Source organism: Schistocerca cancellata, chromosome 7, assembly GCF_023864275.1.
Source record: "Schistocerca cancellata isolate TAMUIC-IGC-003103 chromosome 7, iqSchCanc2.1, whole genome shotgun sequence".
NCBI classification, from domain to species: Eukaryota; Metazoa; Arthropoda; class Insecta; order Orthoptera; family Acrididae; genus Schistocerca; species Schistocerca cancellata.
The window spans coordinates 546,374,860-546,401,133 of record NC_064632.1 but is presented as its reverse complement, the minus strand read 5'-3'; positions in this window follow the sequence as shown (position 1 = coordinate 546,401,133).

Below are 26,274 nucleotides of genomic sequence, written 5' to 3'. Positions count from 1 at the left end.
GAGACTAGATTTTCGAATGCGTCGCAAAACTGACCCTTAATTACAACGTTCCGTCCCTGCTAACGACGATGGCACACACAAATTGCGACCCGCTTCAATACATCGTCCTCCAGCCGACTTGTCTCCATGGGTCTATTGCTGCCTCGGGCACCTTATGGTCGTTCTCGTGTGAGTCTAGGTTTTTAGTCGGACGGAAAACTGATAATTAATTGTAACGTCCAGGGCCTCCTAATGACGATGGATCGCTCAAATTGCGTCCCGATTCAATACATCGTCCTCCAGATGACTTGTATCCATGGGTCTATTGCTGCCTCGGGCACCTTATGGTCCTTCTCCTGTGAGTCTAGATTTTAGAATCGGACGCAAAACTGATAGTTAATTGTAACGTTCAGGGCCTCCTAATGACGATGGAACACCCAAATTGCGTCCCAATTCAATACATCGTCCTCCTGCCGACTTGTATCCATGGGTCTATTGCTGCTTCGGGCATCTTATGGTCGTTCTCCTTTGAGTCTAGATTATCGAATCGGACGCAATACTGATAGTTAATTGTAACGTTCCGGGCCTCCTAATGACGATGGACCACTCAAATTGCGTCCCCATTCAATACATCCTCCTCCAGCCGACTTGTATCCAAGAGTCTGTTGCTGCCTCGGGTATCTTATGGTCGTTCTCCTGTGAGTCTAGATTATTGAATCGGACGCAAAACTGATAGTTAATTGTAACGTTCAGGGCCTCCTAATGTCGATGGAACACTCAAATTGCTTCCCGATTCATTACATCGTCCTCCAGCCGACTTGTATCCAAGAGTCTGTTGCTGCCTCGGGCATCTTATGGTCGTTCTCCTGTGAGTCTAGATTATCGAATCGGACGCAAAACTGATAGTTAATTGCAACGTTCAGGGCCTCCTAATGTCGATGGAACACTTAAATTGCGTCCCGATTCATTACATCGTCCTCCAGCCGACTTGTCTACATGGGTCTATTGCTGCCTCGGGCACCTTACGGTTCATCTCCTGTGAGTTTAGATTTTCGAATCGAACTCAAAGCTGATAGTTAATTGTAAGTCTCCTGTGAAACTAAATTTTCGAATCGGACGCAAAACTGATATTTAATTGTAACGTTCATGGCCTCCTAATGACGATGGAACACTCAAATTGCATCCCGATTCAATACATCGTCCTCCAGCCGGCTTGTCTCCAAGAGTCAATTGCTGCTTCGGGCACCCTATGGTCGTTCTCCTGTGAGTCTAGATTATCGAATCGGACGCAAAACTGATAGTTAATTGTAACGTTCAGGGCCTCCTAATGACGAGGGAACACTCAATTTGCGTCGAGATTCAATACATCGTCCTCCAGCCGACTTGTTTTCAAGGCTCTAATGCTGCCTCGAGCACCTTATGGTCCTTCTCGTGTGAGTCTATATTTTCGAATCGGACGCAAAACTGATAGTTAATTGTAATGTTCAGGGCCTCCTAATGACGATGGCACACTGAGATTCGGTCTAGATTCAATACAACGTCCTACAGTCGACTTTGCTGCCTGAGGCACCTTATGTTCATTCTCCTCTGAGACTAGATCTTCGAATGGGACGGACAACTGACATTTAATTCTAACGTCTAAAATTGACCTTTAATTATAACGTTCCGACCCTACTAACGACGTTGGAACAAAAAAATTTTGTCCCGATTCATTACATCGTCCTCCAGCCGACTTGTCTCAATGGGTCTATTGCTGCCTCGGGCACCTTATGGTCGTTCTCGTGTGAGTCTAGATTTTCAAATCGGACGCAAAACTGATAGTTAATTGTAACGTTCAGGGCCTCCTAATGACGATGGAACACTCAAATTGCGTCCTGATTCAATACATCGTCCTCCAGACGACTTGTATCCAAGGGTCTATTGCTGCCTCTGGCACCTTATGGTCGTTTTCCTGTGAGTTTAGGTTGTCGAATTGGTCGCAAAACTGATAGTTAATTGTAACTTTCAGGGCCTCCTAATGACGATGGAACTTTCAAATTGCGTCCCAATTCAATATATCGTCCCCCAGCCGACTTGTCTCCATGGGTCTATTGCTGCCTCGGGCTCCTTATTGTCTTCACCTGTGAGTCTAGATTTTTGAATCGGACGCAAAACTGATAGTTCATTGTAACGTTCAGGGCCTCATAATGACGATGGAACACTGAAATTGCGTCGAGATTCAATACATCATCCTCCAGCCGACTTGTCTCAAAGGGTCTATTGCTGCCTCGAGCACCTTATGGTCGTTCTCCAATGAGTCTAGATTATCGAATCGAACGCAAAACTGATAGTTAATTGTAACGTTTAGGGCCTCTTAATGACGATGAAACACTCAAATTGCGTCGAGATTCATTACATCATCCTCCGGCCGACTTGTCTCCAACAGGAAATTGCTGCCTTGGACACATTATGGTCCGTCTCCTGTGAGTCTAGATTTTCGAATCGGACGCAAAACTGATAGTTAATTGTAACTTTCAGGGCCTCCTAATGACTATGGAACACTCAAATTGCGTCCCGATTCAAAACATCGTCCTCCAGCGACATGTCTCCAAGGGTCTATTGCTGCCTCGGGCACCCTATGGTCGTTCTCCTGTGAGTCTAGATTATCAAATCGGACGCAAAACTGATAGTTAATTGTAACTTTCAGGGCCTCCTAATGACGATGGAACACTCAAATTGCGTCCCGATTCAAAACATCGTCCTCAAGCCGACTTGTCTCCATGGGTCTGTTGCTGCCTCAGGCACCTTATGGTCGTTCTCCTGTGAGTCTAGATTATTGAATCGGACGCAAAACTGATAGTTAATGCAACGTTCAGGGCCTCCTAATGACGATGGAACACTCAAATTGCGTCCCGATTCAAAACATCGTCCACCAGCGACTTGTCTCCAAGGGTCTATTGCTGCCTCGGGCACCTTATGGTCGTTCTCCTGTGAGGCTAGATTATCGAATCAGACGCAAAACTGATAGTTAATTGTAACGTTCAGGGCCTCTTAATGAGGATGGATTACTCGATTTGCGTCAAGATTCAATACATCGTCCTCCAGCCGACTTGTCTCCATGGGTCTATTGCTGCCTCGGTCTCCTAATTGTCTTCTCCTGTGAGTCTAGATTTTCGAATCGGACGCAAAACTGATAGTTCATTGTAACGTTCAGGGCCTCATAATGACGATGGAACACTGAAATTGTGTCGAGATTCAATACATCGTCCTCCAGCCAACTTGTCTCAAAGGGTCTATTGCTGCCTCGAGCACCTTATGGTCGTCCTCCAATGAGTCTAGATTATCGAATCCAAAACAAAACTGATAGTTAATTGTAACGTTCAGGGCCTCTTAATGACGATGAAAAGCTCAAATTGCGTCGAGATTCATTACATCATCCTACGGCTGACTTGTCTCCAACAGGAAATTGCTGCCTTGGGCACATTATGGTCCGTCACCTGTGAGTCTAGGTTTTCGAATCGGACGCAAAACTGATTGTTAATTGTAACGTTCAGGGCCTCTTAATGACGATGGAACACTCAAATTGTGTCCTGATTCAAAACATCGTCCTCCAGCGACATGTCTCCAAGGGTCTATTGCTGCCTCGGGCACCTTATGGTCGTTCTCCTGTGAGTCTAGGTTATCGAATCGGACGCAAAACTGAAAGTTAATTGTAACGTTCAGGGCCTCCTAATGACGATGGAACACTCAAATTGCGTCCCGATTCAATACATCGTCCTCCAGCCGACTTGTCGCCAATGGTCTATTGCTGTCTCGAGCACCTTATGGTCGTTCTCCTGTGAGTGTAGATTATCGAATCGGACGCTAAACTGATAGTTAATTGTAACGTTCAGGGCCTCCTACTGACGATGGAACACTCAAATTGCGTCGAGATTCAATACATCGTCCTATAGCCGACTTGTCTAGAATGGTCTATCCTTGCTTGAGGCGCCTTATATCCGTTCTCCTGTGGGACTAGATTTTAAATGCGACGCAAGACTGATACTTAATTCTAACGTTCCGACCCTGCTAACGACGATGGAACACTCAAATTGCGTCCCGATTCAATACATCCTCCTCCAGCCTACTTGTCTCCATGGGTCTATTGCTGCCTCGGGCACCTTATGGTCGTTCTCCTGTGAGTCTAGATTTTCGAATCGGACGCAAAACTGATAGTTAATTGTAACGTTCAGGGCCTCCTAATGACGATGGAACACTCAAATTGCGTCCCGATTCAATACATCGTCCTCCAGCCGACTTGTCTCCATGGGTCTATTGCTGCCTCGGGCACCTTATGGTCGTTCTCCTGTGAGTCTAGATTATCGAATCGAACGCAAAACTGATAGTAAATTGTAACGTTCAGGGCCTCTTAATGAGGATGGAACACTCAATTTGCGTCAAGATTCAATACATCGTCCTCCAGCCGACTTATCTCCATGGGTCTATTGCTGCCTCGGGCACCTTATGGTCGTTCTCCTGTGAGTCAAGATTATCGAATCGGACGCAAAACTGATAGTTAATTGTAACGTTCAGGGCCTCCTAATGACGATGGAACACTCAAATTACGTCCCGATTCAACACATCGTCCTCCAGCCGAATTGTCTCAAAGGGTCTATTGCTGCCTCAGGCACCTTATGGTCGTTCTCCTGCGAGTTTAGATAGTCGAATTGGTCGCAAAACTGATAGTTAATTGTAACGTTCAGGGCCTCCTATTGACGAGGGAACTCTCAAATTGCGTCCCGATTCAATACATCGTCCTCCAGCCGACTTGTCTCCATGGGTCTAAAGCTGCTCCGGCTCCTTATGGTCGTTCTCCTGTGAGTATAGATTTTCGAATCGGACGATAAACTGATAGTTAATTGTAACGTTCAGGGCCTCCTAATGACGATGGAACACTGAAATTGCGTCGAGAATCAATACATCGTCCTCCAGCCGACTTGTCTCCATGGGTCTATTGCTGCCTCGAGCACCTTCTTGTCGTTCTCCTGTGAGTCTATATTATTGAATCGGACGCATAACTGATAGTTGATTCTAACGTTCAGGGCCTCTCAATGATGATAAAACACTCAAATTGCGTCCCGATTCAATACATCGTCCACCAGCGGAATTGTCTCCAAGGGTCTATTGCTGCCTCGGGCACCTTATGGTCGCTCTCCTGTGAGTCAAGATTATCGAATCGGACGCAAAACTGATAGTCAATTGTAACTTTCAGGGCCTCCTAATGACGATGGAACACTCAAATTACGTCCGGATTCAACACATAGTCCTCCAGCCGACTTGTCTCCAAGGGTCTATTGCTGCCTCGGGCACCTTATGGTCGTTCTTCTGTGAGTCTAAATTGTCGAATTTCTCGCAAAACTGATAGTTAATTGTAATGTTCAGGGCTTCCTAATGACGATGGAACACTGAAATTGCGTCCCGATTCAATACATCGTCCTCCAGCCGACTTGTCTCCAAAGGTCTATTGCTGCCTCGGCCAATTTATGGTCCTTCTCGTGTGAGTCTATATTTTCGAATCGGACGCAAAACTGATAGTTAATTGTAACGTCCAGGGCCCCCTAATGACGATGGAACACTCAAATTGCGTCCCGATTCAATATATCGTCCTCCAGCCGACTTGTCTCCATGGGACTATTGCTGCCTCGGGCTCCTTATGGTCGTTCTCCTGTGAGTCTAGATTTTCGAATCGGACGCAAAACAGATAGTTAATTGTAATGTTCAGGGCCTCCTAATGACGATGGAACACTCAAATTACGTCCCGATTCAACACATCGTCTTCCAGCCGATTTGTCTCCAAGGGTCTTTTGCTGCCTCGAGCACCTTATGGTCGTTATCCTGTGAGTATAGATTATCGAATCGGACGCAAAACTGAATTTTAATTGTAACATTCACGGCCTCCTAATGACGATGGAACCCTCAAATTGCGTCGAGATTCATTACATCGTCCTCCGGCCGACTTGTCTCCAAGAGGAAATTGCTGCCTTGGGCACATTATGGTCCGTCTCCTGTGAGTCTAGATTTTCAATTCGGACGCAAAACTGACAGTTAATTGTAACGTTCAGGGCCTCCTAATGACGATGGAAACTCACATTGCGTCGAGATTCAATACATCGTCCTCCAGCCGTCTTGTCTCCAAAGGTCTATTGCTGCCTCGACCACCTTATGGGCGTTCTCCTGTGAGTCTAGATTTTCGAATCCGACGCAAAACTGATAGTTAATTGTAACGTTCAGCGCCTCCTAATGACGACGGAACACACAATTTGCGTCGAGATTAAATATATCGTCCTCCAACCGACTTGTCTCCAAGCGTCTATTGCTGCCTCGTGCACCTTATTGTCGTTCTCCTGTGAGTGTAGATTTTCGGATTGGACTCAAAACTGATAGTTAATTGTATCGTTATGGGCCTCCTAATGACGATGGAACACTCAAATTGGGTCGAGAATCAATACATCGTCCTCCAGCCGACTTGTCTCCATGGGTCTAATTCTGCCTCGCGCACCTTCTTGTCGTTCTCCTGTGAGTCTAGATTATTGCATCGGACGCAAAACTCATAGTTAATTGTAACTCTCAGGGCCTCCTAAAGATGATGGAACACTCAAATTGCGTCGTGATTCAATACATCGCCGTCCAGCCGACTTGTCTCCAGTGCTCTATTGCTGCCTGAGGCAACTTATGTTTGTTCACCTGTGAGACTAGATTTTCGAATTCGACGAAAAACTGACATTTAATTCTATCGTTCCGACCCTGCTAACGACGATGGAACACACAAATATCGTCCCGATTCAATACATCGTCCTCAAGCCGACTTGTCTCCATAGGTCTATTGCTGCCTCTAGCACCTTATGGTCGTTCTCCTCTGAGTGTAGATTATCGAATCGGACGCAAAGCTGATAGTTAATTGTAACGTTCAAGGCCTCCAAATGAGGATGGAACACGCAAATTGCGCCCAGATTCAATACATCGTCCTCCAGCCGCCTTATCTCCAAGGGTCTATTGCTGCCTCGGGCACCTTATGGTCGGGCTCCTGTGAGTCTAGATTTTCGAATCGGACGCAAAACTGATAGTTAACTGTAACATTCAGGGCCTCCAAATGACGATGGAACACTCAAATTGCGTCCCGATTCAAAACATCTTCCTCCAGCGACTTGTCACCAAGGGTCTATTGCTGCCTCGGGCACCTTATGTTCGTTCTCCTGTGAGTCTAGATTATCGAATCGAACGCAAAACTGATAGTTAGTTGTAACGTTCAGGGCCTCCTAATGACGATGGAACACTCAAATTGCGTCCCGATTCAATACATCGTCCTCCAGATGACTTGTCGCCAATGGTCTATTGCTGCCTCGAGCACCTTATGGTCGTTCTCCTGTGAGTCTAGATTATCGAATCGGACGCAAAACTGATAGTTAATTGTAACGTTCACGTCCTCCTAATGAGGATGGAACTCTCAAATTGCGTCGAGATTCAATATATCGCCGTCCAGCCGACTTGTCTCCAATGGTCTATTGCTGCCTGAGGCACCTTATGTTTGTTATCCTGTGAGACTAGATTTTCGAATGCGACGGAAAACTGATACTTAATTCTAACGTTCCGACCCTGCTAACGAAGATGGAACACACAAATTTCGTCCCGATTCAATACATCGTCCTCAAGCCGACTTGTCTCCATGGGTCTATTCCAGCCTCGGGCACCTTATGGTCGTTCTCCTGTGTGTCTAGATTATTGAATCGGACGCAAAACTGATAGTTAATTGCAACGTTCTGGGCCTCCTAATGACGATGGAACACTCAAATTGCGTCCCGATTCAAAACATCGTCCTCCAGCGACTTGTCTCCAAGGGTCTATTGCTGCCTCGGGCACCTTATGGTCGTTCTCCTGTGAGTTTAAATTGTCGAATTGGTCGCAAAACTGATAGTTAATTGCAACGTTCAGGGCCTCCTAATGACGATGGAACACTCAATTTGCGTCAAGATTCAATACATCGTCCTCCAGCCGACTTATCTCCATGGGTCTATTGCTGCCTCGGGCACCTTATGGTCGTTCTCCTGTGAGTCAAGATTATCGAATCGGACGCAAAACAGATAGTTAATTGTAACGTTCAGGGCCTCCTAATGACGATGGAACACTCAAATTACGTCCCGATTCAACACATCGTCCTCCAGCCGACTTGTCTCAAAGGGTCTATTGCTGCCTCAGGCACCTTATGGTCGTTCTCCTGTGAGTTTAGATAGTCGAATTGGTCGCAAATCTGATAGTTAATTGTAACGTTCAGGGCCTCCTATTGACGAGGGAACTCTCAAATTGCGTCCCGATTCAATACATCGTCCTCCAGCCGACTTGTCTCCATGGGTCTAAAGCTGCTCCGGCTCCTTATGGTCGTTCTCCTGTGAGTATAGATTTTCGAATCGGACGATAAACTGATAGTTAATTGTAACGTTCAGGGCCTTCTAATGACGATGGAACACTGAAATTGCGTCGAGAATCAATACATCGTCCTCCAGCCGACTTGTCTCCATGGGTCTATTGCTGCCTCGAGCACCTTCTTGTCGTTCTCCTGTGAGTCTATATTATTGAATCGGACGCAAATCTGATAGTTAATTCTAACGTTCAGGGCCTCTCAATGATGATAGAACACTCAAATTGCGTCCCGATTCAATACATCGTCCACCAGCGGACTTGTCTCCAAAGGTCTATTGCTGCCTCGGGCACCTTATGGTCGCTCTCCTGTGAGTCAAGATTATCGAATCGGACGCAAAACTGATAGTTAATTGTAACTTTCAGGGCCTCCTAATGACGATGGAACACTCAAATTATGTCCGGATTCAACACATAGTCCTCCAGCCGACTTGTCTCCAAGGGTCTATTGCTGCCTCGGCCACCTTATGGTCCTTCTCGTGTGAGTCTATATTTTCGAATCGGACGCAAAACTGATAGTTAATTGTAACGTCCAGGGCCCCCTAATGACGATGGAACACTCAAATTGCGTCCCGATTCAATATATCGTCCTCCAGCCGACTTGTCTCCATGGGACTATTGCTGCCTCGGGCTCCTTATGGTCGTTCTCCTGTGAGTCTAGATTTTCGAATCGGACGCAAAACAGATAGTTAATTGTAATGTTCAGGGCCTCCTAATGACGATGGAACACTCAAATTACGTCCCGATTCAACACATCGTCTTCCGGCCGATTTGTCTCCAAGGTTCTTTTGCTGCCTCGAGCACCTTATGGTCGTTATCCTGTGAGTATAGATTATCGAATCGGACGCAAAACTGAATTTTAATTGTAACATTCACGGCCTCCTAATGACGATGGAACCCTCAAATTGCGTCGAGATTCATTACATCGTCCTCCGGCCGACTTGTCTCCAAGAGGAAATTGCTGCCTTGGGCACATTATGGTCCGTCTCCTGTGAGTCTAGATTTTCAATTCGGACGCAAAACTGATAGTTAATTGTAACGTTCAGGGCCTCCTAATGACGATGGAAACTCACTTTGCGTCGAGATTCAATCCATCGTCCTCCAGCCGACTTGTCTCCAAAGGTCTATTGCTGCCTCGACCACCTTATGGGCGTTCTCCTGTGAGTCTAGATTTTCGAATCCGACGGAAAACTGATAGTTAATTGTAACGTTCAGCGCCTCCTAATGACGACGGAACACACAATTTGCGTCGAGATTAAATATATCGTCCTCCAACCGACTTGTCTCCAAGCGTCTATTGCTGCCTCGTGCACCTTATTGTCGTTCTCCTGTGAGTGTAGATTTTCGGATTGGACTCAAAACTGATAGTTAATTGTATCGTTCTGGGCCTCCTAATGACGATGGAACACTCAAATTGGGTCGAGAATCAATACATCGTCCTCCAGCCGACTTGTCTCCATGGGTCTAATTCTGCCTCGCGCACCTTCTTGTCGTTCTCCTGTGAGTCTAGATTATTGCATCGGACGCAAAACTGATAGTTAATTGTAACTCTCAGGGCCTCCTAATGATGATGGAACGCTCAAATTGCGTCGTGATTCAATACATCGCCGTCCAGCCGACTTGTCTCCAGTGCTCTATTGCTGCCTGAGGCAACTTATGTTTGTAAACCTGTGAGACTAGATTTTCGAATGCGACGAAAAACTGACATTTAATTCTATCGTTCCAACCCTGCTAACGACGATGGAACACACAAATATCGTCCCGATTCAATACATCGTCCTCATGCCGACTTGTCTCCATAGGTCTATTGCTTCCTCTAGCACCTTATGGTCGTTCTCCTCTGAGTGTAGATTATCGAATCGGACGCAAAGCTGATAGTTAATTGTAACGTTCAGGGCCTCTAAATGAGGATGGAACACGCAAATTGCGTCCAGATTCAATACATCGTACTCCAGCCGCCTTATCTCCAAGGGTCTATTGCTGCCTCGGGCACCTTATGGTCGGGCTCCTGTGAGTCTAGATTTTCGAATCGGACGCAAAACTGATAGATAACTGTAACATTCAGGGCCTCCAAATGACGATGGAACACACAAATTTCGTCCCGATTCAAAATATCGTCCTCAAGTCGACTTGTCTCTATGTTTCAATTGCTGCCTCGAGGAGCTTATGGTCGTTCTCCTGTGAGTGTAGATTATCGAATCGGACGCAAAACTGGTAGTTAATTCTACCGTTCAGGGCCTCTTAATGAGGATGGAGCACTCAAATTGCGTCAAGATGCAATACATCGTCCTCCAGCCGACTTGTCTCCAAGGGTCTATTGCTGCCTCGGGCACCTTATGGTCGTTCTCCTGTGAGTCAAGATTATCGAATCGGACGCAAAACTGATAGTTAATTGTAACATTCATGACCTCCTAATGACGATGGAACACTCAAATTACGTCCCGATACAACACATCGTCCTCCAGCCGACTTGTCTCCAAGGGTCTATTGCTGCCTCGGGCACCTTATGGTCGTTCTCCTGTGAGTCTAAATTATCGAATCGGACGCAGAACTGATAGTTAATTGTAACGTTTAGGGCCTCCTAATGACGATGGAACACTCAAATTGCGTCCCGATTCAATACATCGTCCTCCAGCCGACTTGTCTCCATTGGTCTATTCCTGCCTCGGGCAACTTATGGTCGTTCTCCTGTGAGTGTAGATTGTCGAATCGGACGCAAAACTGATGGTTAATTGTAACGTTCAGGGCCTCTTAATGAGGATGGAACGCTCAATTTGCGTCAAGATTCAATACATCGTCCTCCAGCCGGCTTGTCTCCATGGGTCTATTGCTGCCTCAGGCACCATATGGTCGTTCTCCTGTGAGTCAAGATTATCGAATCGGACGCAAAACTGATAGTTAATTGTAACGTTCAGGGCCACCTAATGATGATGGAACACACAAATTACGTCCCGATTCAACGCATCGTCCTCAAGCCGACTTGTCTCGAAGGGTCTATTGCTGCCTCGGGCACCTTATGGTCGTTCTCCTGTGAGTTTAGATTGTCGAATTGGTCGCAAAACTGATAGTTAATTGTATCGTTCAGGGCCTCCTAATGACGAGGGAACTCTCAAATTGCGTCCCGATTCAGTACATCGTCTTCCAGCCGACTTGTCTCCATGGGAATATTCCTGCCTCGGCCTCCTTATGGTCGTTCTCCTGTGAGTCTAGAATTTCGAATCGGACGTTAAACTGATAGTTAATTGTAACGTTCAGGGCCTCCTAATGACGATGGAACACTGAAATTGCGTCGAGACTCAATACATCGTCCTCCCTCCGAGTTGTCTCCAAAGGTCTATTCCCGCCTCAGGCACCTTATGTTCGTTCTCCTGTGAGACTATATTTTCGAATGCGACGCAAAACTGACATTTAACTCTAACGTTCCGACCTTGCTAACGAGGATGGAACACACAAATTGCGTCCCGATTCAATACATCGTCCTCAAGCCGACTTGTCTCCTTGGGTCTTTTGCTGCCTCGAGCACCTTATGGTCGTTATCCTGTGAGTCTACATTATCGAATCGGACGCAAAACTGAATGGTAATTGTAACATTCACGGCCTCCTAATGACGATGGAACACTCAAATTGCGTCGAGATACATTACATCGTCCTCCGGCCGACTTGTCTCCAAGAGTAAATTGCTGCATTGGGCACATTATGGACCGTCTCCTGTGAGTCTAGATTTTCAATTCGGACGCAAAACTGATAGTTAATTGAAACGTTCAGGGCCTCCTAATGACGATGGAACACTCACATTGCGTCGAGATTCAATACATCGTCCTCCAGGCGCCTTGTCTCCAAGGGTGTATTGCTGCCTCGACCACCTTATGGTCGTTCTCCTGTGAGTCTAGATTTTCGAATCCGACGCAAAACTGATAGCTAATTGTAACGTTCAGCTCCTCCTAATGACGACGGAACACTCAATTTGCGTCGAGATTCAAAATATCGTCCTCCAGCCGACTTGTCTCCAAGGGTCTATTGCTGCCTCGGCCACCTTATTGTCGTTCTCCAGTGAGTCTAGATTTTCGAATCGGACGCAAAACTGATAGTTAATTGTATCGTTCAGGGTCTCCTAATGACGATGGAACACTCAAATTGCGTCGAGATTCAATACATCGCCGTCCAGCCGACTTGTCTCCAGTGGTCTATTGCTGCCTGAGGCACCTTATGTTTGTTCACCTGTGAGACTAGATTTTCGAATGCGACGGAAAACTGACATTTAATTCAATCGTTCCGACCCTGCTAACGACGATGGAACACACAAATTTCGCCCCGATTCAATACATCGTCCTCAAGCCGACTTGTCTCCATGGGTCTATCTGCCTCGAGCAGCTTATGGTCGGTCTCCTTTGAGTGTAGATTATCGAATCGGACGCAAAACTGATAGTTAATTCTAACGTTCAGGGCCACTTAATGAGGATGGAACACTCAAATTGCGTCAAGATTCAATACATCGTCCTCCAGCCGACTTGTCTCCAAGGGTGTATTGCTGCCTCGGGCACCTTATGTTCGTTCTCCTGTGAGTCAAGATTATCGATTCGGACACAAAACTGATAGTTAATTGTAACGTTCAGGGCCTCCTAATGACGATGGAACACTCAAATTACGTCCCGATTCAACACATCGTCCTCCAGCCGACTTGACCCCGAGGGTCTATTGCTGCCTCGGGCACCTTATGGTCGTTCTCCTGTGAGTCTAAATTATCGAATCGGACGCAAAACTGATAGTTAATTGTAACGTTCAGGGCCTCCTAATGACGATGGAACACTCAAATTGCGTCCCGATTCAATACATCGTCCTCCAGACGACTTTTCTCCAAGGGTCTATTGCTGCCTCGGGCACCTTATGGTCCTTCTCGTGTGAGTCTATATTATCGAATCGGACGCAAAACTGATAGTTAATTGTAATCTTCAGGCCCTCCTAATGACGATGGAACACTGAGATTCCGTCGAGATTCAATACATCGTCCTCCAGTCGACTTGTCTCCAATGGTCTATTGCTGCCTGAGGCACCTTATGTAGGTTCTCCTGTGAGACTAGATTTTCGAATGCGATGCAAAACTGACCTTTAATCATAACGTTCCGACCCTGCTAACGACGATGGAATACACAAATTGCGTATCGATTCAATATATCATCCTCCAGCCGACATGTCTCCATGGGTCTATTGCTGCCTCGGGCTCCTTATGGTCGTTCTCCTGTAAGTCTAGATTTTCGAATCGGACGCAAAACTGATAGTTAATTGTAACGTTCAGCGCCTCCTAATGACGATGGAACACTCAAATTGCGTCGAGATTCAATACATCGTCCTCCAGCCGACTTGTTTCCAAGGGTCTATTGCTGCCTCGGGCACCTTATGGTCGTTCTCCTGAGAGTCTAGATTTTCGAATCCGACGCAATACTGACATTTAATTCTAATTTTCCGACCCCGCTAACGACGATGGAATACACAAATTGCGTCGCGATTCAATACATCGTCCTACAGCCGACTTGTCTCCATGGGTCTACTGCTGCCTCGGGCACAATATGGTCCGTCTCCTGTGAGTCTATATTTTCGTATCGGGCGCAAAATTGATAGTTAATTGTAACGTTCAGGGTCTCCTAAAAACGATGCAACACTGAGATTGCGCCGAGATTCAATACATCGTCCTCCAGCCGACTTGTCTCCATGGGTCTATTGCTGCCTCGGGCACCTTATGGTCCTTCTCGTGTGAGTCTATATTTTCGAATCGGACGCAAAACTGATAGTTAATTGTAATGTTCAGGGCCTCCTAATGACGATGGAACACTGAGATTCCATCGAGATTCAATACATCGTCCTCCAGTCGACTTGTCTCCAATGGTCTATTGCTGCCTCAGGCACTTTTTGTAGGTTCTTCTGTGAGACTAGATTTTCGAATGCGACGCAAAACTGACCTTTAATTCTAACGTTCCGACCCTGCTAACGACGATGGAACACACAAATTGCGTCCCGATTCAATACATCGTCCTCCAGCCGACTTGTCTCCATGGGTCTATTGCTGCCTCGGGCACCTTATGGTCTTTCTCGTGTGAGTCTAGATTTTCGAATCGGACGCAATACTGATAGTTAATTGTAACGTCTAGGGCCTCCTAATGACGATGGAACACTCAAATTGCGTCCCGATTCAATATATCGTCCTCCAGCCGGCTTGTCTCCATGGGTCTATTGCTGCCTCGGGCTCCTTATGGTCGTTCTCCTGTGAGTCTAGATTTTCGAATCGGACGCAAAACAGATAGATAATTGTAACGTTCAGGGCCTCCTAATGACGACGGAATACTCAAATTGCGTCGAGATTCAATACATCGCCGTCCAGCCGACCAGTCTCCAGTGGTCTATTGCTGCCTGAGGCACCTTATGTTTGTTCACCTGTGAGACTAGATTTTCGAATGCGACGGAAAACTGACATTTAATTCTATTGTTCCGACCCTGCCAACGACAATGGAACACACAAATTTCGTCCCGATTCAATACATCGTCCTCAAACCGACTTGTCTCCATAGGTCTATTGCTGCCTCGAGCACCTTATGGTCGTTCTCCTGTGAGTGTAGATTATCGAATCGGGCGCAAAACTGATAGTTAATTGTAACGTTCAGGGCCTCTTAATGAGGATGGAACACTCAAATTGCGTCAAGATTCAATACATCGTCCTCCAGCCGACTTGTCTCCAAGGGTCTATTGCTGCCTCGGGCACCTAATTGTCGTTCTCCTGAGAGTCTAGATTTTCGAATCCGACGCAATACTGACATATAATTCTAATTTTCCGACCCCGCTTACGACAATGGAATACACAAATTGCGTCGCGATTCAATACATCGTCCTCCAGCCGACTTGTCTCCATGGGTCTACTGCTGCCTCGGGCACATTATGGTCCGTCTCCTGTGAGTCTAGATTTTCGAATCGGACGCAAAACTGATAGTTAATTGTAACGTTCAGGGCCTCCTAATAACGATACAACACTGAGATTGCGCCGAGATTCAATACATCGTCCTCCAGCCGACTTGTCTCCAAGGGTCTATTGCTGCCTCGGGCTCCTTATGGTCGTTATCCTGTGAGTCTAGGTTATCGAATCGGACACAAAATTGATAGTTAATTGTAACGTTCAGGGCGTCCTATTGACATGGAACACCCAAATTGCGTCCCGATTCAATACATCGTCCTCCAGCCGACTTGTCTCCATGGGTCTATTGCTGCCTCGGGCACCCTATTGTCGTTCTCCTGTGAGTCTAGATTTTCGAATCGGACGCAAAACTGATAGTTAATTGTAACGTTGAGGGCATCCTGATGATGATGGAACACTCAAATTGCGTCGAGATTCAATACATCGCCGTCCAGCCGACTAGTCTCCAGTGTTCTATTGCTGCCTGAGAAACCTTATGTTCGTTCTCCTGTGAGACTAGATTTTCGAATGCGACGCAAAACTGACATTTAATTCTAACGTTCCAACTCTGATAACGACGATGGAACACACAAATTGCGTCCCAATACAATACATTGTCCTCAAGCCGACTTGTCTCCATGGATCTATTGCTGCCTGGGGCACCTTATGTTCGATCACCTGTGAGTCTAGATTATCGAATCGGACGCAAAATTGATAGTTTATTGTAACGTTCAGGGCCTCCTAATGACGATGGAACACTGAAATTACGTCCCGATTCAATACATCGTCCTTCAGCCGACATGTCTCCAAGGGTCTATTGCTGCCGCGGGCACCTTAAGGTCGTTCTGCTGTGAGTCTAGATTATCGAATCGAACGCAAAACTGATAGCTAATTGTAACGTTCAGGGCCTCCTAGTGACAATGGAACACTCAAATTGCGTCCCGATTCAACGCATCGTCCACCAGCCGACTTGTCTCGAAGGGTCTATTGCTGCCTCGGGCACCTTATGGTCGTTCTCCTGTGAGTTTAGATTGTCGAATTGGTCGCAAAACTGATAGTTAATTGTATCGTTCAGGGCCTCCTAATGACGAGGGAACTCTCAAATTCCGTCCCGATTCAGTACATCGTCACCGAGCGAGGTGGCGCAGTGGTTAGCACACTGGACTCGCATTCGGGAGGACGACGGTTCAATCCCGTCTCCGGCCATCCTGATTTAGGTTTTCCGTGATTTCCCTAAATCGCCTCAGGCAAATGCCGGGATGGTTCCTTTGAAAGGGCACGGCCGATTTCCTTCCCCATCCTTCCCTCACCCGAGCTTGCGCTCCGTCTCTAATGACCTCGTTGTCGACGGGACGTTAAACACTAATTTCCTCCCAGTACATCGTCCTCCAGCCGACTTGTCTCCATGGGAATATTCCTGCCTCGGCCTCCTTATGGTCGTTCTCCTGTGAGTCTAGAATTTCGAATCGGACGTTAAACTGATAGTTAATTGTAACGTTCAGGGCCTCCTAATGACGATGGAACACTGAAATTGCGTCGAGATTCAAAACATCGTCGTCCCTCCGAGTTGTCTCCAAAGGTCTATTCCCGCCTCGGGCACCTTATGTTCGTTCTCCTGTGAGACTATATTTTCGAATGCGACGCAAAACTGACATTTAACTCTAACGTTCCGACCCTGCTAACGACGATGGAACACACAAATTTCGTCCCGATTCAATACATCGTCCTCAAGCCGACTTGTCTCCATGGGTCTATTGCTCCATCGGGCTCCTTATGGCCGTTCTCCTGCGAGTCTAGATTTTCGAATCAGACGCAAAACTGATAGTTAATTGTAACGTTCAGGGCCTCTTAATGAGGATGGAACACTCAAATTGCGTCCCGATTCAATACATCGTCCTCCAGCCGACTTGTCTCCATGGGTCTATTGCTCCATCGGGCTCCTTATGGCCGTTCTCCTGTGAGTCTAGATTTTCGAATCAGACGCAAAACTGATAGTTAATTGCAACGTTCAGGGCCTCCTAATGACGATGGAACACTCAAATTGCGTCGAGATTAAATACATCGTCCTCCAGCCGACTTGTCACCAATGGTCTATTGCAGCCTGAGGCACCATATGTTTGTTCTCCTGTGGGACTAGATTTTCGAATCCGACGGAAAACTGACATTTAATTCTAACGTTCCGACCCTGCTAACGACGATGGAACACACAATTTTCGTCCCGATTCAATACATCGTCCTCAAGCCGACTTGTCTCCATGGGTCTATTGCTGCCTCGGTCACCCTATGGTCGTTCTCCTGTGAGTCTAGATTATCGAATCGAACGCAAAACTGATAGTTAATTGTAACGTTCAGGGCCTCTTAATGAGGATGGAACACTCAAATTGCGTCCCCATTCAATACATCGTTCTCCAGCCGACGTGTCTCCATGGGTCTATTGCTGCCTCGGGCTCCTTATGGTCGTTCTCCTGTGAGTCTAGATTTTCGAATCGGGCGCAAAACTGTTTGTTAATTGTAACGTTCAGGGCCTCCTAATGACGATGGAACACTCAAATTGAGTCGAGATTCAATACATCGCCTTTCAGCCGACTTGTCTCAAGTGGTATATTGCTTGCTGAGGCACCTTATGTTTGTTCACCTGTGAGACTAGATTTTCGAATGCGACGGAAAAATGACATTTAATTCTATCGTTCCGACCCTGCTAACTACGATGGAACACTCACATTGCGTCCCGATTCAATACATCGTCCTCCAGCCGACTTGTCTCCATGGGTCTATTGCTGCCTCAGGCACCCTATTGTCGTTCTAATGTGAGTCTAGATTTTCGAATCGGACGCAAAACTGATAGTTAATTTTAACGTTGAGGGCATCCTGATGATGATGGAACACTCAAATTGCGTCGAGATTCAATTCATCGTCCTCCAGCCGAATTGTCTCCAATGGTCTATTGCTGCCTGAGGCACCTTCTGTTCGTTCTCCTGTGAGACTAGATTTTCGAATGCGACGGACAACTGACATTTAATTCTAACGTTCCAACTCTGATAACGACGATGGAACACACAAATTGCGTCCCAATTCAATACATCGTCCTCAAGCCGACTTGTCTCCATGGATCTATTGCTGCCTCGGGCACCTTATGGTTGATCTCCTGTGAGTCATGATTATTGAATCCGACGCAAAACTGATAGTTAATTTTAACGTTCAGGACCTCCTAATGACGATGGAACACTCAAATTGCGTCCCGATTCAATACATTGTCATCCAGGCGACTTGTCTCCGAGGGTCTATTGCTGCCTCGGGCATCATATGTTAGTTCTCCTGTGAGTCTAGATTATCGAATCGGACGCAAAGCTGATAGTTAATTGTAACTTTCAGGGCCTCCTAATGACGATGGAACACTCAAATTGCGTCGAGATTCAATTCATCGTCCTCCAGCCGAATTGTCTCGAATGGTCTATTCTTGCCTGAGGCACCTTATGTTCGTTCTCCTGTGAGACTAGATTTTCGAATGCGACGGAAAACTGACATTCAATACATCGTTCTCCAGCCGACTTGTCACCATGGGTCTATTGCTGCCTCGGGCACCTTATGATCGTTCTCCTGTGAGTCAAGATTATCGAATCGGACTCAAAACTAATAGTTAATTGTAATGTTCAGGGCCTCCTAATGACGATGGAGCACTGAGATTCCGTCGAGATTCAATACATCGTCCTCCAGTCGACTTGTCTCCAATGGTCTATTGCCGCCTGAGGCACCTTATGTTCGTTCTCCTGTGAGACTAGATTTTCGAATGCGACGCAAAAGTGACCTTTAATTATAACGTTCCGACCCTGCTAACGACGATGGAACACACAAATTGCGTCCCGATTCAATACATCGTCCTCCAGCCGTCTTGTCTCCATGGGTCTATTGCTGCCTCGGGATCCTTATGGTCGTTCTCGTGTGAGTCTACATTTTCAATCGGACGCAAAACTGATAGTTAATTGTAACGTTCAGGGCCTCCTAATGACGATGGGTCGCTCAAATTGCATCCCGATTCAATACATCGTCCTCCAGCTGACTTGTATCCATTTGTATATTGCTGCCACGGGCATCTTATGGTCCTTCTCCTGTGAGCCGAGATTTTCGAATCTGACACAAAACTGATAGTTAATTGTAACGTTTAGGGCCATCTAATGACGATGGAACACCCAAAATTCGTCCCTGTTCAATACTTCTTCCTCCAGACGACTTGTCTCCATGGGTCTATTGCTGCATCGGGCACCTTACTGTCGTTCTCCTGTGAGTCTAGATTTTCGAATCGGACGCAAACCTGGTAGTTAATTGTAACGTTCAGGGCATCCTGATGATGATGGAACACTCAAATTGCATCGAGATTCAATACATCGTACTTAAGCCGACTTGTCTCCAATGGTCTATTGCTCCCTGAGGCACCTTATGTTCGTTCTCCTGTGAGACTAGATTTTCGAATTCGACGCAAAACTGACATTTATTTCTAACATTCCGACCCTGATAACGACGATTTAACACACAAATTGCGTCCCAATTCAATACATCGTCCTCAAGCCGACTTGTCTCCATGGGTCTATTGCTGCATCGGGCACTTTACTGTCGTTCTCCTGTGAGTCTAGATTTTCGAATCGGACGCAAACCTGGTAGTTAATTGTAACGTTCAGGGCATCCTGATGATGATGGAACACTCAAATTGCATCGAGATTCAATACATCGTACTTAAGCCGACTTGTCTCCAATGGTCTATTGCTCCCTGAGGCACCTTATGTTCGTTCTCCTGTGAGACTAGATTTTCGAATTCGACGCAAAACTGACATTTATTTCTAACATTCCGACCCTGATAACGACGATTTAACACACAAATTGCGTCCCAATTCAATACATCGTCCTCAAGCCGACTTGTCTCCATGGGTCTATTGCTGCCTCGGGCACCTTATGTTCGTTCTTGTGTGAGACTAGACTTTCGTATGCGACGCAAATCTAACATTTAATTCTAACGTCCCGACCCTGCTAACGACGATGGAACACTCAAATTGCGTCCCGATTCAATACATCGTCCTACAACCGACTTGTCGCCATGGGTCTATTGCTGCCTCGGGCACCTTATGGTCCTTCTCGTGTGAGTCTATATTTTCGGATCGGACGCAAAACTGATAGTTAATTGCAATGTTCAGGGCCTCGTAATGACGATGGAACACTGAGATTCCGTCGAGATTCAATACAACGTCCTCCAGTCGATTTGTCTCCAATGGTCTATTGCTGCCTGAGGCAACTTATGTTCGTTCTCCTGTGAGACTAGATCTTCGAATGGCACGCAAAACTGACCTTTAATTATAACATTCCGACCCTGCTAACGACGTAGGAGCGCACAAATTGAGTCCCGATTCAAAACATCGTCCTCCAGCCGACTTGTCTCCATGGGTCTATTGCTGTCTCGGGCACCTTATGGTCTTTCTCCTGTGAGTCTAGATTTTCGAATCGGACGCAAAACTGATTGTTAATTGTAACGTTCAGGGTCTCCTAATGACGATGAAACACTCAAATTGCGTCCCAATTCAATACATCGTCCTCCAGCCGACTTGTCTCCAAGGGTCTATTGCTGCCTCGGGCACCTTATGGTCGTTCTCCTGTGAGTTTAGATTGTCGAACTGGTCGCAAAACTGATAGTTAATTGTAACGTTCAGGGCCTCCTAATGACGATGGAACTCTCAAATTGCGTTCCGATTCAATATATCGTCCCCCAGCCGACTTGTCTCCATGGGTCTATTGCTGCCTCGGGCTCCTTATGGTCTTCACCTGTGAGTCTAGATTTTCGAATGGGACGCAAAACTGATAGTTAATTGTAACGTTCAGGGCCTCATAATGACGATGGAACACTGAAATTGCGTCGAGATTCAATACATCGTCCTCCAGCCGACTTGTCTCCAAGGGTCTATTGCTGCCTCGAGCACATTATGTTCGTTCTCCTGTGAGTCTAGATTATCGAATCGAACGCAAAACTGATAGTAATTGTAACGTTCAGGGCCTCTTAATGACGATGAAACACTCAAATTGCGTCGAGATTCATTACATCATCCTCCGTCCGACTTGTCTCCAACAGGAAATTGCTGCCTTGGGCACATTATGGTCCGTCTCCTGTGAGTCTAGATTTTCGAATCGGACGCAAAACTGATAGATAATTGTAACGTTCAGGGCCTCCTAATAACGATGGAACACTCAAATTGCGTAACGATTCAATACATCGTCCTCCAGCCGATTTGTCTCCAAGGGTCTATTGCTGCCTCGGGCACCTTATGGTCGTTCTCCTGTGAGTTTAGATTGTCGAATTGGTCGCAAAACTGATAGTTAATTGTAACTTTCAGGGCCTCCTAATGACGATGTAACACTCAAATTGCGTCTTGATTCAATACATCGTCCTCCAACCGACTTGTCTCCATGGGTCTATTGCTGCCTCGGGCACATTATGTTCCGTCTCCTGTGAGTCTTGATTTTCGAATCGGACGCAAAACTGTCAGTTAATTGTAACGTTCAGGGCCTCCTAATGACGATGGAACACTGAGATTGGGTCGAGATTCATTACATCGTCCTCTAGCCGACTTGTCTCTAAATGTCTATTGCTGCCTCGACCACCTTATGGTCGTTCTCCTGTGAGTCTAGATTTTCGAATCGGACGCAAAACTGATAGTTAATTGTAATGTTTAGGGCCTCCTAATGACGATGGAACACTCAATTTGCGAAGTGATTCAATACATTGTCCTCCAGCCGACTTGTCTCCATGGGTCTATTGCTGCCTCGAGCATCTTCTTGTCCTTCTCCTGTGAGTCTAGATTACTGAATCGGACGCAAAACTGATAGTTAATTGCAACGTTCAGGGCCTACTAATGACGATGGAACACTCAAATTGCGTCCCGATTCAAAACATCGTCCTCCTGCGACTTGTCTCCAAGGGTCTATTGAGCCTCGGGCACCTAATGGTCGTTCTCCTGTGAGCCTAGATTATCGAATCGGACGCAAAACTGATAGTTAATTGTAACGTTCAGGGCCTCCTAATGACGATGGAACTCTCAAATTGCGTCGAGATTCAATACATCGTTCTCCAGCCGACTTGTCTCCATGGGTCTATTGCTGACTCGGGCACCTTATGGTCGTTGTCCTGTGAGTCAAGATTATCGAATCGGACGCAAAACAGATAGTTAATTGTAACGTTCAGGGCCTCCTAATGACGATGGAACATTCAAATCACGTCCCGATTCAACACATCGTCCTCAAGCGAACTTGTCTCCATGGGTCTATTACTACCTCGGGCACCTTATGGTCGTTCTCCTGTGAGTTTAGATTGTCGAATTGGTCGCAAAACTGATAGTTAATTGTAACGTTCAGTGCCTCCTAATGACGATGGAACACTCAAATTACGTCCCGATTCAACACATCGTCCTCAAGCCGACCTGTCTCCAAGGGTCTATTGCTGCCTCGGGCATCTTATGGTCCTTCTCTTCTGAGTCTATATTTTCGAATCGGACGCAAAACTGATAGTTAATTGTAATGTTCAGGGCCTCCAAATGACGATGGAACACTGTGATTCCTTCGAGATTCAATACATCGTCCTCCAGTCGACTTTTCTCTAATGGTCTATTGCTGCCTGAGGCACCTTATGTAGGTTCTCCTGTGAGACTAGATTTTCGAATGCGACGCAAAACTGACCTTTAATTATAACGTTCCGACCCTGCTAACGACGATGGAACACACAAATTGCGTCCCGATTCAATACATCGTCCTCCAGCCGACTTGTCTCCATGGGTCTATTGCTGCCTCGGGCTCCATATGGTCGTTCTCCTGTGAGTCAAGATAATCGAATCGGACGCAAAACTGATAGTTAATTGTAACGTTCAGGGCCTCCTAATGACGATGGAACACTCAAATTACGTCCCGATTCAACACATCGTCCTCAAGCCGACCTGTCTCCAAGGGTCTATTGCTGCCTCGGGCACCTTATGGTCGATCTCGTGAGAGTCTAGATTTTCGAATCCGACGCAATACTGACATTTAATTCTAATTTTCCGACCCCGCTTACGACGATGGAATACACAAATTGCGTCGCGATTCAACACATCGTCCTCCAGCCGACTGGTCTCCATGGGTCTATTGCTGCCACGGGCACCTTATGTTCGTTCTCCTGTGAGTCTAGATTTTCCAATCGGACTCAAAACTGATAGTTAAATGCAACGTTCAGGGCCTCCTAAAGACGATGGAACACTCAAATTGCGTCCCGATTCAATACATCTTCCTCCAGCGACTTGTCTCCAAGGGTCTATTGCTGCCTCGGGCACCTTATGGTCGTTCTCCTGTGACTCTAGATTATCGAATCGGACGCAAAACTGATAGTTAATTGTTACGTTCAGGGCCTCCTAATGACGATGGAACACTCAAATTGCGTCCCGATTCTATACATCGTCCTCCAGGCGACTTGTCTCCAATCGTCTATTGCTGCCTGAGGCGCATTATATCCGTTCTCCTGTGAGACTACATTTTCGAATGCGACGCAAAACTGAAATTTAATTCTAACGTTCCGACCCTGCTAACGACGATGGAACACTCAAATTGCGTCCCGATTCAATACATCGTCCTCCAGTTACTTGTCTCCATGGGTCTATTGCTGCTTCGGGCACCTATTGGTCGTTCTCCTGTGAGCCTAGATTTTCGAATCGGACGCAAAACTGACAGTTAATTGTAACGTTCATGGCCTCCTAATGACGATGGAACTCTCAAATTGCGTCGAGTTTCAATACATCTTTCTCCAGACGACTTGTCTCCATGGGTCTATTGCTGACTCGGGCACCTTATGGTCGTTGCCTGTGAGTCAAGATTATCAAATCGCACGCAAAACAGATAGTTCATTGTAACGTTCAGGGCCTCCTAATGACGATGGAACATTCAAATCACGTCCCGATTCAACACATCGTCCTCAAGCGAACTTGTCTCCATGGGTCTATTGCTACCTCGGGCACCTTATGGTCGTTCTCCTGTGAGTTTAGATTGTCGAATTGGTCGCAAAACTGATAGTTAATTGTAACGTTCAGGGCCTCCTAATGACGATGGAACACTGTGATTCCTTCGAGATTCAACACATCGTCCTCAAGCCGACCTGTCTCCAAGGGTCTATTGCTGCCTCGGGCACCTTACGGTCGTTCTCCTGTGAGTCTAAATTATCGAATTTGACGCAAAACTGATAGTTAATTGTAACGTTCAGGACCTCCTAACGACGATGGAACACTCAAATTGCGTCCCGATTCAATACATCGTCCTCCAGCCGAATTGTCTCCAAGGGTCTATTGCTGCCTCGGGCATCTTATGGTCCTTCTCGTGTGAGTCTATATTTTCGAATCGGACGCAAAACTGATAGTTAAATGTAATGTTCAGGGCCTCCTAATGACGATGGAACACTGTGATTCCTTCGAGATTCAACACATCGTCCTCAAGCCGACCTGTCTCCAAGGGTCTATTGCTGCCTCGGGCACCTTATGGTCGATCTCCTGAGAGTCTAGATTTTGAATCCGACGCAATACTGACATTTAATTCTAATTTTCCGACCCCGCTTACGACGATGGAATACACAAATTGCGTCGCGATTCAACACATCGTCCTCCAGCCGACTGGTCTCCATGGGTCTATTGCTGCCTCGGGCACCTTATGGTCGTTCTCCTGTGACTCTAGATTATCGAATCGGACGCAAAACTGATAGTTAATTGTTACGTTCAGGGCCTCCTAATGACGATGGAACACTCAAATTGCGTCGAGATTCAATGCATCGCCCTCCAGCCGAATTGCCTCCAAGGGTCTATTGCTGCTTCGAGCACCTTATGGTCCTTCTCCTGTGAGCCGAGATTTTCGAATCTGACACAAAACTGATAGTTACTTGTAACGTTCAGGGCCATCTATTGACGATGGAACACCCAAAATTCGTCCCTGTTCAATACTTCTTCCTCCAGACGACTTGTCTCCATGGGTCTATTGCTGCATCGGGCACCTTACTGTCGTTGTCCTGTGAGTCTAGATTTTCGAATCGGACGCAAACCTGGTAGTTAATTGTAACGTTCAGGGCATCCTGATGATGATGGAACACTCAAATTGCATCGAGATTCAATACATCGTACTTAAGCCGACTTGTCTCCAATGGTCTATTGCTCCTTGAGGCACCTTATGTTCGTTCTCCTGTGAGACTAGATTTTCGAATTCGACGCAAAACTGACATTTATTTCTAACATTCCGACCCTGATAACGACGATTTAACACACAAATTGCGTCCCAATTCAATACATCGTCCTCAAGCCGACTTGTCTCCATGGGTCTAATGCTGCCTCGGGCACCTTATGGACGTTCACCTGTGAGTCTAGATTGTCGAATCAGACGCAAAACTGATAGTAATTGTAACGTTCAGGGCCTCCTAATGACGATGGAACTTTCAAATTGCGTTCCGATTCAATATATCGTCCCCCAGCCGACTTGTCTCCATGGGTCTATTGCTGCCTCGGGTTCCTTATGGTCTTCACCTGTGAGTCTAGATTTTCGAATCGGACGCAAAACTGATGGTTAATTGTAACGTTCAGGGCCTCATAATGACGATGGAACACTGAAATTGCGTCGAGATTCAATACATCGTCCTCCAGCCGACTTGTCTCCAAGGGTCTATTGCTGCCTCGAGCACATTATGTTCGTTCTCCTGTGAGTCTAGATTATCGAATCGAACGCAAAACTGATAGTAATTGTAACGTTCAGGGCCTCTTAATGACGATGAAACACTCAAATTGCGTCGAGATTCATTACATCATCCTCCGTCCGACTTGTCTCCAACAGGAAATTGCTGCCTTGGGCACATTATGGTCCGCTCCTGTGAGTCTAGATTTTCGAATCGGACGCAAAAC